This window comes from Mustela lutreola, chromosome 3, assembly GCF_030435805.1.
Source record: "Mustela lutreola isolate mMusLut2 chromosome 3, mMusLut2.pri, whole genome shotgun sequence".
Lineage (NCBI taxonomy): Eukaryota > Metazoa > Chordata > Mammalia > Carnivora > Mustelidae > Mustela > Mustela lutreola.
This window is the reverse complement of record NC_081292.1, coordinates 8492594-8503065: the sequence shown is the minus strand read 5'-3', so window position 1 is coordinate 8503065 and position 10472 is coordinate 8492594. Positions and strand designations below refer to the sequence as shown.

General features: G+C 52.1%; 1 long non-coding RNA gene across 2 annotated transcripts; it reads left to right on the top strand.

Moving 5' to 3' along the window:
- Positions 1 to 2195: 2195 nt before the first annotated feature.
- LOC131827994 (uncharacterized) lies at positions 2196 to 9380 on the top strand. Of its 2 annotated transcripts, none has more exons than XR_009352169.1 (4): positions 2196 to 2326; positions 5356 to 5435; positions 8043 to 8196; positions 9099 to 9380. It is a non-coding gene; the product is annotated as an uncharacterized LOC131827994 (long non-coding RNA). The 2 variants fall into 2 exon arrangements; XR_009352168.1 differs by lacking the exon at positions 2196 to 2326 and adding an exon at positions 4906 to 5059.
- The last annotated feature ends 1092 nt before the right edge of the window (positions 9381 to 10472 follow it).

Genomic DNA, 10472 nt, shown 5'->3' with positions numbered 1-10472 from the left:
GACCTCCCTGATCTCATACTCGGGCAGGATTCGGTATCCTTCTAATGTGCCCTCTTCAGCCACCTCTCCTCCCCACCCTGAGAACTTTTGCAATCTTGATATTTATCACATTTATCGTCCTTGGCTTCTGTCCCAGCATTCTGAGCACAGTGCTGGGCAGAAAAATAGGTGTTAAATACATTTAATGGATGGGCGGGTAAATGGTGGGCTGGCTGCGGGGAAGGAAGGATGGTGGCAGGTGGGCTCATCCCCCTGGGGCACTTGCTCATCCCCCTTGGGCACTTGCTCATCCCCCTTGGGCACTTACCACCCTCGGCAGTTCACACTCCGTCTCATTACTGTAAACTAGAAGCCTAACCGTGTCACGTGAGCTAGATCTTTCTTCTCTCCCACTCAATAAAGTCCAAGCCCTTCACCGTGACATGCATGCACTCTGTGATCTAGTGTCTTCTTTCTCTCTAGGCTCAAGTCTCAGAGCCATTTCAGCCTCTGATTCAACACGGTCTACAGGCTTGAAACTAGAATTACAGCAAACCCCTTGATGTGGCCTTTTCTCGGCTTTCTGTGTTTGCTTATCTTGCTCCCTCCGCGCGTGGGATTTATCTCTCCGCGAGATCTTCTTCTCCTCCCTTGGCCCTCCCTTCCCTGTATAATGGTGCATCTTTCCATCTCCAGCTCTTTAGTTTGGTTTTGTGTTTACTTATAGGTCCCCGGCCCCAGCCTGTGGGTTCCTGGAGAAAATTGTCCTAAATCTTAGAGCAGAGCAAGATGCTATGCCCAACACAGAGTAGGTACTAGGTACTCAACAATGCCCCTTAAAGATGTCCATATCCTAATCCCCCTAGCCTCTGACCGTCTGACTTCTCCTGGCAAAAAGAGACTTCCCAGATGCAATTAAGTTGAGGGTTTTAAGATAAAGAGATTTCCTGGGAGATCTGGGCTGGACCTAGGCAATCAATCACATGGGTCCTTAACTGCTGGAAGAGGGAGGCACCCCAGCCAGGCCTGTGAGGATGGGACCAGGGCTTAGAGGGCTGAGGCTGTGGGCTCTGAAGATGGAGGAAGGGCCAGAAGGAACCCAGCCCTGCCTTTAGCTCATCGAGCCCCATTTAGGACTTTGTATCCCAGGGACTATAAGATCCTAAGTTTTTGTTTTTTTAAAGATTGTATTTATTTATTGGAAAGAGAGAGAGAGAGAGAAAGCACAGAGAAAGAATGAAAGGGAGAAGCAGACTCCCTGACGCGGGGCTCGGTCCCAGGACCCTGAGATCATGACCTGAGCTGAAGACAGACGCCCAACTGACTGAGCCACCCAGCCCCTAGGAGATTCTAACTTTGAAGGCACTAACTTGTCTGTCGTTTGTCACAGCCGCGATAGGACTCTGGTGTAGGAGTAGCAGCTAACACTTCTGGGTCTCTTTCCCCGTCTGCCTCCGCTGTGCTCAGCCCGCCACGGCTGCTGTCTCATGGAGGGCCTGAGGGCTGCGAGAAGTGACTGTCACGCGGGCAGCAAGTGGCAGGCGGGGACTGCAGCCCAGGCAGTCCGGCTCCAGTGCCTGGTGTGTAGCTGCTCCCCTGGGAGAACACGGTGCAAGGGACCTTTGTCACTGTGCTCCAGAGCTGCCCTGGCTGACTGGTTCAGTGTTCTCAGGGAGAATCTAAAATGGTTCAGGTTCCTTCCTAACACAGACGCTAGAGGCATGAACTTCTCCTCGCCTCTACCACTTCGTATCTTCTTCCCACAGAGGAAGCCGGCAGCCCGGAGCTGTGGCCGCCTGTCCCTGCTGGGAGCCAAGTGAGCCTGGAGACAGGTCACAGAGCCCATCAGACTGCACCCTCACCCCTGCGTTGGGCCCCCCTGCGCCCCAGGCCTGGCCTCCCACCGAGGAGCGGAGGCGTTAGGGTGCCAAGTTGGCCCCGGGCACTGGCCAGGTGGGCTGTGTGGCTTTTCCCAGAAATTTTCACACTGTGCCAATCTTCTCCGGGAATCCGGGCTGCCCACTGTGCCAGACAACGTGGTAATTCTGCTGCTCTGATCAGCCTCTGTGAGAGCCGGCAGCCCCTGGGGCCTCGGAGTAGGAGGGGGCCACCGGGAAGCACCTGCCCATACCTGCCCCAGAGCCAGTGATGGAGACCTGCATCCGCAGCGCGCGGGAGCATGGTGGACCGGGAGGAAGGGTGACGGGCTCACGAACACAAGGACAATGGGGTCTCCCTGCTCCAGCAATCAAAGAAACACACATCGGTTACCCACTGGATTCGTTAAGTTCAAAATGCTAGGACTCACAGCTGTTGAACGTCCTGGAACACATTTTCTAGAGATCAAGTTAGTATTGATTTATTCTATATTATTTTTAAAATGTATTTATTATGTAACACTCACATATTATTTTGAAAGCTTCTTACTCTCTGACCCACTAATTCCACCTCCAGGGAATCATAATAAAAAGGGAAGCAAAACCAAAATAGGCATCTGGATAATGATTTATGTAGAAGAATCATCACCACAGTGTGATTTATAAGAATAAAAAAAGGGGGGCGCCTGGGTGGTTCAGTGGGTTAAAGTCTCTGCCTTTGGCTCAGGTCATGATCCCAGGGTCCTGGAATCGAGTCCTGAATCAGGCTCTCTGCTCGGCAGGAAACTTGCTTCCTCCTCTCTCTCTTCCTGCCTCTCTGCCTGCTTGTGATCTTTGTCTGTCAAATAAATAAATAAAATCTTAAAAAAAAAGAATAAAAAAAGGAACAAAAGAAATGTCAAAAATTAAGGGCTCAGTTACATAAATCCGGGTAATCTCAGTATGCTCTAGTGCAGATTTTTATAGGACTTTATTATTTTTTACTTTATTATTTATTCCTTTTTTTTTTTTTTTAGATTTTATTTATTTATTTGACAGGCAGAGATCACAAGTAGGCAGAGAGGCAGACAGAGAGAGAGGAAGAAGCAGGCTCCCTGCTGAGCAGAGAGCCCGATGTGGGGCTCGATCCCAGGACCCTGGGATCATGACCTGAGCCGAAGGCAGCGGCTTTAACCCACTGAGCCACCCAGGCGCCCCTCCTTTTTTTTTTTTTTTAAAGAGAAAGATTCCTCACGTGTGGGACAGGCAAAAGAAGGAGAGAGAGAGAGAGAGAGAGAGAGAGAGAGAATCTCAACCAGTGTCTACCCCCTAGCTGGGATCCCGACCTGAGATCTTGACCCTGAGATCATGACCTGAGCCAAAATCAATATTTAATTTTTTTTTTTAAGTAGACACCATGCCCAGTGGGGAGCCCAACACAGAGCTTGAACTCACGACCCTGAGATTAAGACCTGAGCTGAAACCAAAAGTTGGATGCTTGACTGACTAAGCCACCCAGGTGCCCCAAAGTTTATGCTACTTATAACCAGAGTAAACAGGTATTATTAACTTAACCCATGTTAGAGATGCACAATCTCATTCGTTGACAACATCTACCAAATGCATCCAGTGTGATGAACACTGATCAGGTCAGGAGCCAGTCAGAGGCGAAACCCTAGTATGAACCCCTTCCAGAAGCTCTTGGGTTTTTGGAGGAGGCAGCAGCTACAGTGGACCTGGTGACCTGGAACCTTTAATGAATGTTTTTTCTGATAAAAAGGAACAGGTCTGGGGGCGCCTGGGTGGCTCAGTGGTTTAAGCCTCTGCCTTCAGCTCAGGTCATGATCTCAGGGTCCTGGGATCGAGCCCCACATTGGGCTCTCTGCTCAGCGGGGAGCCTGCTTCCCCCTCTCTCTCTGCCTGCCTCTCTGCCTACTTGTGATCTCTCTCTGTCTATCAAATAAATAAATAAATAAAAATCTTAAAAAAAAAAAAAAAAGGAACAGGTCTGAGCTCTGCCAACAGCAGCCCATTAAGCAACTAGCCCTGGGGTGGGCCAGCTGACCTCCCCTTGGAATGCGCCTCAGACATGGCTTCCCAGGAAGGAATCCAGGCCCCTAGGGTGGGCCTTTATATTTTTGGAAACAAAACCCATCAACAACAGGCAAAAGCATTTTCTGCCTCTGCTCTTCAGGGGACCTGGTCCTGACTTTTAGAAACCTGGCTCTGATCTCATAAGTCTCCATCACGGACGCCTCCCTCGCCTACCTGGGCAGCCCTAGGCGTCCCACCACCAGGCCCTCCTCCTGTCCCCTGCTCCTTCAGTGTGATGGCTTTCTTTTCCTGGAAGGCCCAGCCCTGCCCGTGGAAGGCTCAGCCCTGCCTGTGGAAGGCTGAGAGCCGGCTGTAGAATCTGGAGACCCGAGTCTGAATCCAGCCTCGCTGCCTGCAAGCTCTACGGTCTTTGAGCAAATTACTCACCCCTTTAAAGCTCAGTTTCCTTGTCTGAAAAATGGGTATAATCCATGCTTCTTTCAAGGAAAGGAATTTGTGAGTGCTCACTAATTTGAGTATTTCCCGATTTTTACTATGTGCGGCCAGCAAGACACAGAAGAGGCTGTGCCCATAAATGACACTTGGTAAAAGAAAAAAAAAAAAAACTCTAATCCATGTCCCTTGCCAGTTTCCGTGGTGTGAATATTCCACCGTCATCGATTTCAGGCTATGAACAGTTGAGCGGGTTGGCAAGACTCCTGCATATTTAACCAGTGGCTTTCAGGATCTTATGAGCTTTGCTTGTGGCCACAGAAAGAGCCTCTGGCCAGAACACACAGACTAGACCCCTGTGTCCTGCTAGAAGACAGGTTTGAGGCAGGGGGAGGTCCTCCCAACCCTACCATCTCTCTTACTTTTCCCCCCAATGCTCCCCATCTCACCTATGTTCAGCCTCCCCTGAGCACACTGCCCCCTCCAAGCGGCTCCCAGCACACCTCAAGCCACTGAGCAAGCCCCTATACACCAATCTTTTTTTTTTTTTTTTTAAGATTTATTTGTTTATTTTAGAGAAAGAGTATAAGCGGGAGGGCCAGAGGGAGAGAGAATCTGAAGCAGACTCTGTGCTGAGTGTGGAGCTGAGGCCGAGCTCGATCCCAGGACCCTGAGATCATCACCTGGGCTGAAGTCAGATGCTGCATGGACTGAGCCTTCCAGGGTCCCCGACATCGGTATTTTCTTACTACCCAGTGTGTAGAAGTCCTGTCTCTGCTGGACGACACCGACCTGTGGGCAGCTCCCTACCTTACAGGGTATCCCCCATTGTTGGGGAACACTGAGCACAGGGGGTGAGGTCGTGGAGCTGGACAGCAGAGCCGGGAGCCAACCTGTCCTGAACACTTCCTCTGTGCCGGCTACATGGATACAGATTTTTAGAAAAATCATCTCCTGGCTTGGGGAGGCATGGCAAATTATTATTCTCATATAATATAATATTATCACACAATAATAATTATTCTCACTTTAGACACAAGGAAACTGATGCTTTGGGACCAGAGACACTTGTTTGAGGACACACAGATGCTTGGTGCATCTGTCACCACCGAGGTAACATTCCCTGGGCCACATCTACCTTGAATGGACCGCTCTTCCCACCTGCACACCTCTCTTAGAGGCTCCGGGCCTTTGGGAAACCTGAGGGCACACTCACGCCACTTTTGTTGTCCTGAGACTAAGGGGAAGGGACTCTCCAGTTTACGGGGTACTTCTTAGGCACCCCGAGTTCTCGCCACTGCTCTCTTTCCATTGTATCACATACCCCTTGCTCATCGCAGGCCCTAGAGTTAATGGGTAAGAAGCATTTGTTGAAAGGACAAAGGCACGTCCCTTGCAGACACAGACCGGGAGGCTCTGAGAGGCGGGGTGACCCACAGCAGGCAAGGGAGCGCTGGGCTCTGACCCCGAGGCCAGCAGGCTCAGGGCTCAGGCCTGTCTCCACAGAGGGCTGCCTGTTCTCAACAATGTCCGATTCGCCCCCAGCCCCAAGTCGCTGGGGAGACCGGGGCCAGTCGGCTGTGTTTGGAAAAAGCAGGCGTGGAAGCCTCAGGACCATGGTTACTCATTACCTTTTATTAAGTGCTGATATCGCAAATCCTCATAGATAGACCAAGGGGTGCTAAGTCACCAAAAGTCCAGGCCAGACAAACAAAAACCTTACTGATTAACCAGCCCAGCTTTCCAGGCCTACCAGCTGCTCAGTCGCCCCGGGAGAGGCCAAAACTGCCACCTCGGCCAAGGGGGCCAAGGCTCAAAGGGGGGGCTTGTTTTTAGGCCCAGCTGTCAGGAATCATGAAAACCAGCAATGTCACGGGTCCCTTGACTTCAGTGCCAACTCCTGGAGCCTCTAAATGTCCCCACTGAGGGTGTTTTCCAGGGAAGGCTTGGAGTCCTGCTTCTTCTGACTCCAGGAGACTCTCCCTGTGGGGAAACCGGCTTTCCTCCCTGAGCGGGTGGGGGCTTGGCTGTCTCAGCCACCAGGTCCACCCCAGCATTCAAGCTGGATGGAGTCAGGGACACCGGCCAACGACCTCTTGGGTGCCCATCATGAGCCCACAAGTCTCGGCTTCAAAGTTTTCGTGCATCCTGTGTGTGGAGAAAAGGAAAAAGGGGAGGAAACTGATTATCGGGAGAAGGGAACAACCACTGAGCAGTGCTGGGAACTTCGGTGTCCCCACGGCTCTGTCTTAGCTAACGCGTGCGCCCATGTCCTGCGGCTGCTGTAACAAAGCGCCACACTTAGGAGCTTCACACAACGTGAATTTGTTGCTGGGGAGTCAGGAGATTGAAATGGGTTTTCTGGGCTAAAATCAGGACGTCAGCAGGACACCCTTCCTTCTGGGGGGCGGCAGGGGAGAACGCATTCGGCTGCTGTCTCCAGCTTCCAAAGGATGTCTGCTACTGCTGAGCTCAGGGTGACCTCACTGTGGGGTCACCTCTGTGTCTGGGACTCGCACTTGCCTATGTCCCTCCTATATGTGCCCTTGTGACTCCACTGGGCCCATCTGGGTCAGGTGGGGTGATCTTCCCATCTCAAGATCCTGAGCTTTATCATTTCTGCAAAAGCCCCTTTCCACGAACGGTAACAAGGTCCCAGTTTCTGGGGGTTAAGACACGGATATCTCTGGGGAAGAGTCTGTTTTTCCACTGAGCCTGGTGAGTTTGGACGCTCTTTGACATGTTCCCTGACAGACACTATGCCCTACGGTCACCAAGCTTCCTTCCCCCTGACGCACAGGTACCGGCATTCTGAGCTGCTTCTTCCATAGGCCCATTCGTGAGGGTGACTGAGATGCACCTGCCAGTTTTCTGGGGTGGGGGGAGGGCTTCCTCACCCTTGGGTGCTAACTGAGCTTGGGCTTCTACTGTCCACCATGACTCCTCTCTCAGCCTCAGGTTTGGAACTAGACTTGGCTAGACCAGGGTCACAAGGGACCTTGGAAAAATCTACTGCTGCCTTTGACCGGTTTCCCCTTGCACAAAGGGTCAACGCCATCTCCTCCCCAAAGCGATCCTGAGGATGGGCTGAAACGGTAAACTATAACTCAGATAACTCAGATACCCACAGAGCCCTCCTTGCCCTTTGGAATGAAGATAAGATTCCCGGAGAAAGAAGCCCAGAGTCTTGGCACTTCCCGGCTTATACCCACCAGGGGCTTGGCAGCACTTCCGGCAGAGCTCAGCCGCCCTCCCGATGCCCGCAGACACGGCACTGTCCGGCCCCGGGCACCTCACAACCCTCACCCCAGCTTGTCCACACTGGCTGCTCCAGTTCCTTGAACACCCAGCCAGGGCCGCCTTCTGGGATCTGTGCTTGCTTTCCTTCCTGTGCAGAGCACGTGTCACCTGCGGTGTGGACCCAGCGGTGTGGACCCAGCAGTGTGGACCCACCCGTGTCGACCTTCTTGCCCTATAGATCTTAGCTCTGGTCCCATCACTTCAGACAAGCCCGACTTGCCCAGACAGTGTGATCGGCTTCCCACATATTCCCTGTATCCATCACCACACCTCGCTTCGTTCCTTTGTCCCCTTTGTCACGTTCCTCCTCCTCCTGGACACCCAACTGACCACGACTGCCCACTTCCCAGCCCTGGGGTGTGGCCATGTGACTGTGCCCTCGATAATGGCGCAGGCAGGGGTGATGTGCTCTGTTTGCAGGGCCGGCTGAGAAGAAGCTCCCTCTGTGTTCCCCCGTCCCTCTCTGTAAGGCCGGTAGATCCTAGCCCATGGGGAGCCCCATCGCGTGACTGTAAGCCTGGGCCCGCAGATCTGGGAAGAGCTCAGAAATTACCCACGCTGGATTTCTCTGGAAGTAAGAAATGCGTTTCTACTGTGTGAGGTGCTGGGATTGTGGAGTTGTCTACCAAGGCTGACGTGTTTGTATTTATGGGTTTACTGTCCATCTCGCTAAAAGGCCCGCTCCGTGAGGCAGAGCCTGGGCCTGTCTGGGTCTCCCTTGACACCTCAGCTCCTGGCACCATCTCTGGCACAAGGTGGTGCACGACCGAAGCCTGCTGAGCAAAGGAAGAGATGAGTGAATAAATAAAATTGGCCTGAGTCCCCTTTCTACACTCTAGAAAAATCCAAAGCTAACCTCAAGTTTTTGCAAATCCCCAGGCCCCTGGGATCCAGGGCTCAGAATTGTGGCATTTTGCCGCCTTCTCTGCCGGGTTCCTTATGTCTAGGCATCTCCATTCCGTCTTGCTCAACATTAGGACAGGTCACACGGGGAAGCCCATCCCCTTCTGTGAGCCCGTGTGACACACGCACACGCAGCCCGAGGCCTTCACTGAGGTCTGCGGAACGCAGAGGTCGGCATTCACCCCACAGCCAGGCGCCCCGCTCCCAGAGGGAGTCAACACCTGGTTTCAGTTTCTACCCTCCCGCCACCCCCATCTCCATCCAGACATTTCCACAGCCATTTCAGCCTCCTGTCCCCACTGTCTGTGATTTCCTGGTTTCTGTTTCCTCTTCCTCTTCTTCTCTCTGCCTGCCGCACGCTGTCCTTTTACCGCAGTTGCGACAATATCTCCCATTGTGCACACTCTTCTACTCTGTGACCTTGTCACCCTCCCGTCCAGAGGAGCATGGGGTCTCTGCTCCCTGACTCCAGGCAGGCCCGTGACTGCATCCCCCAGGGAGAGCCAGGAAGGAGTAGTAGTCTTTTCTGAGCCAGGAGCATCAAAGGCAAGATGGCTTCTCCCTCTCCTGCAGGGACCCTTGGCTCCTGGGCGACAAGTCCGGCTCTCTCGAGGCCAGCATCCCGAGAAGAAGCCAAGACCACCTAACGAAGCTTGCCCGAGGCTCTGGTCTCAGCCCCAGCTGAAGCCACCAAGCTGGCTTGTGCAGATGCCTTTTGATGTTTCCAGCTCCCCGATGGTGTGACATTCCACTGAGACTTCCCAGCGGAGGCCCAGGCATCGTGGATCCGGCCCAAGCCACCCTAGCTGGGCTCCGTCCCAATTCCCGACTCACAGAATTACGGAGCATAATAAAATTGGGGGTTTCCACCACCAGGTTTGGGGGTGTTTTGCCATCCAGTAATGTAGAAACTGGAATGGCTCTTTCCTGCTCACAGGCAAAAAAAAAAAAAAAAAAAAAAAAAAAAGTTTCCCCTGATTTTCTTAAGTCTGGCAAGTTAGTCATTTCTTTTGTTGCTTGTCTCTGGCCTCAGAGTCTCAGATTCCACCCCAAGTGGCTTGTTAAGGTATTTTTCTAAACAAAACTTCTCTCTGAGAGGTGTTCTGATGCCAGCAATTAAGATAGCAAAGCGTTTTATCTCTGCCAAGCGTCTGAGTGCTTGGCGCATACATTTGCTCAATTAATGTTAGTTTGAAATTCGGTATTCTTTATTGAATTCCCGAGGAGCTGGAAGGTGAAGAAAAGCCTGGGGTAAGGGAGTAACTTTTGGATTCTAGATATAGGCGTTTGGCTCGTGCATTTGGCCCTGGCATTGTAGGACGCAGGATCTCACAACAAAAGAGCCCTTATCAGAAAGTTTAAGAGAGACAATTAATACAGAGAAACAGGCACAATGCTGTCTGAAGAGTTGAGAAGACTTCCAAGGAGGACTGCCAGATAAAAGACAAGAAGTCCAGTTAAATTTGCATTTCAGATAAATAATGATTTTTTTTTCTTGTAAGAATGTCCCCTGCATATTTGGGAATACTGATTCTTAAGGATACGTCGTTTATCTGAAATGAACATTGAACTGGACATCCTGCGTCTTTATTGACTAATCCTGGGGCTCTTGGATGCATCTTGGAGCTTAGCAACAAGGAAAGCATCTCCTCCTGCGGTTGGGGCAAGGGAGGAGGGGCTGACACCGGGATCCAGGAGCTGAGGCTACCCCTGGAGCTGGCATCCTGTCAGGGACCTCCAGGCTAGGGCTGAGACCAGGATATGAGAAGCTGCCTGGAGCAGAGGGAGAAACGCCCTAGCTCCTTCCTTGCTCCTGCTCTCTTTCCCCTGCCAGGACCTCCCATGGCCAAACCCATCCAGAAACACTGGCCAGGGAGCCTGGGAAATGTAGTTTGCAAGGGTCAGCCATCGGGGACAGGGTAGACAAAGTGTTTGCGCTACACGTTC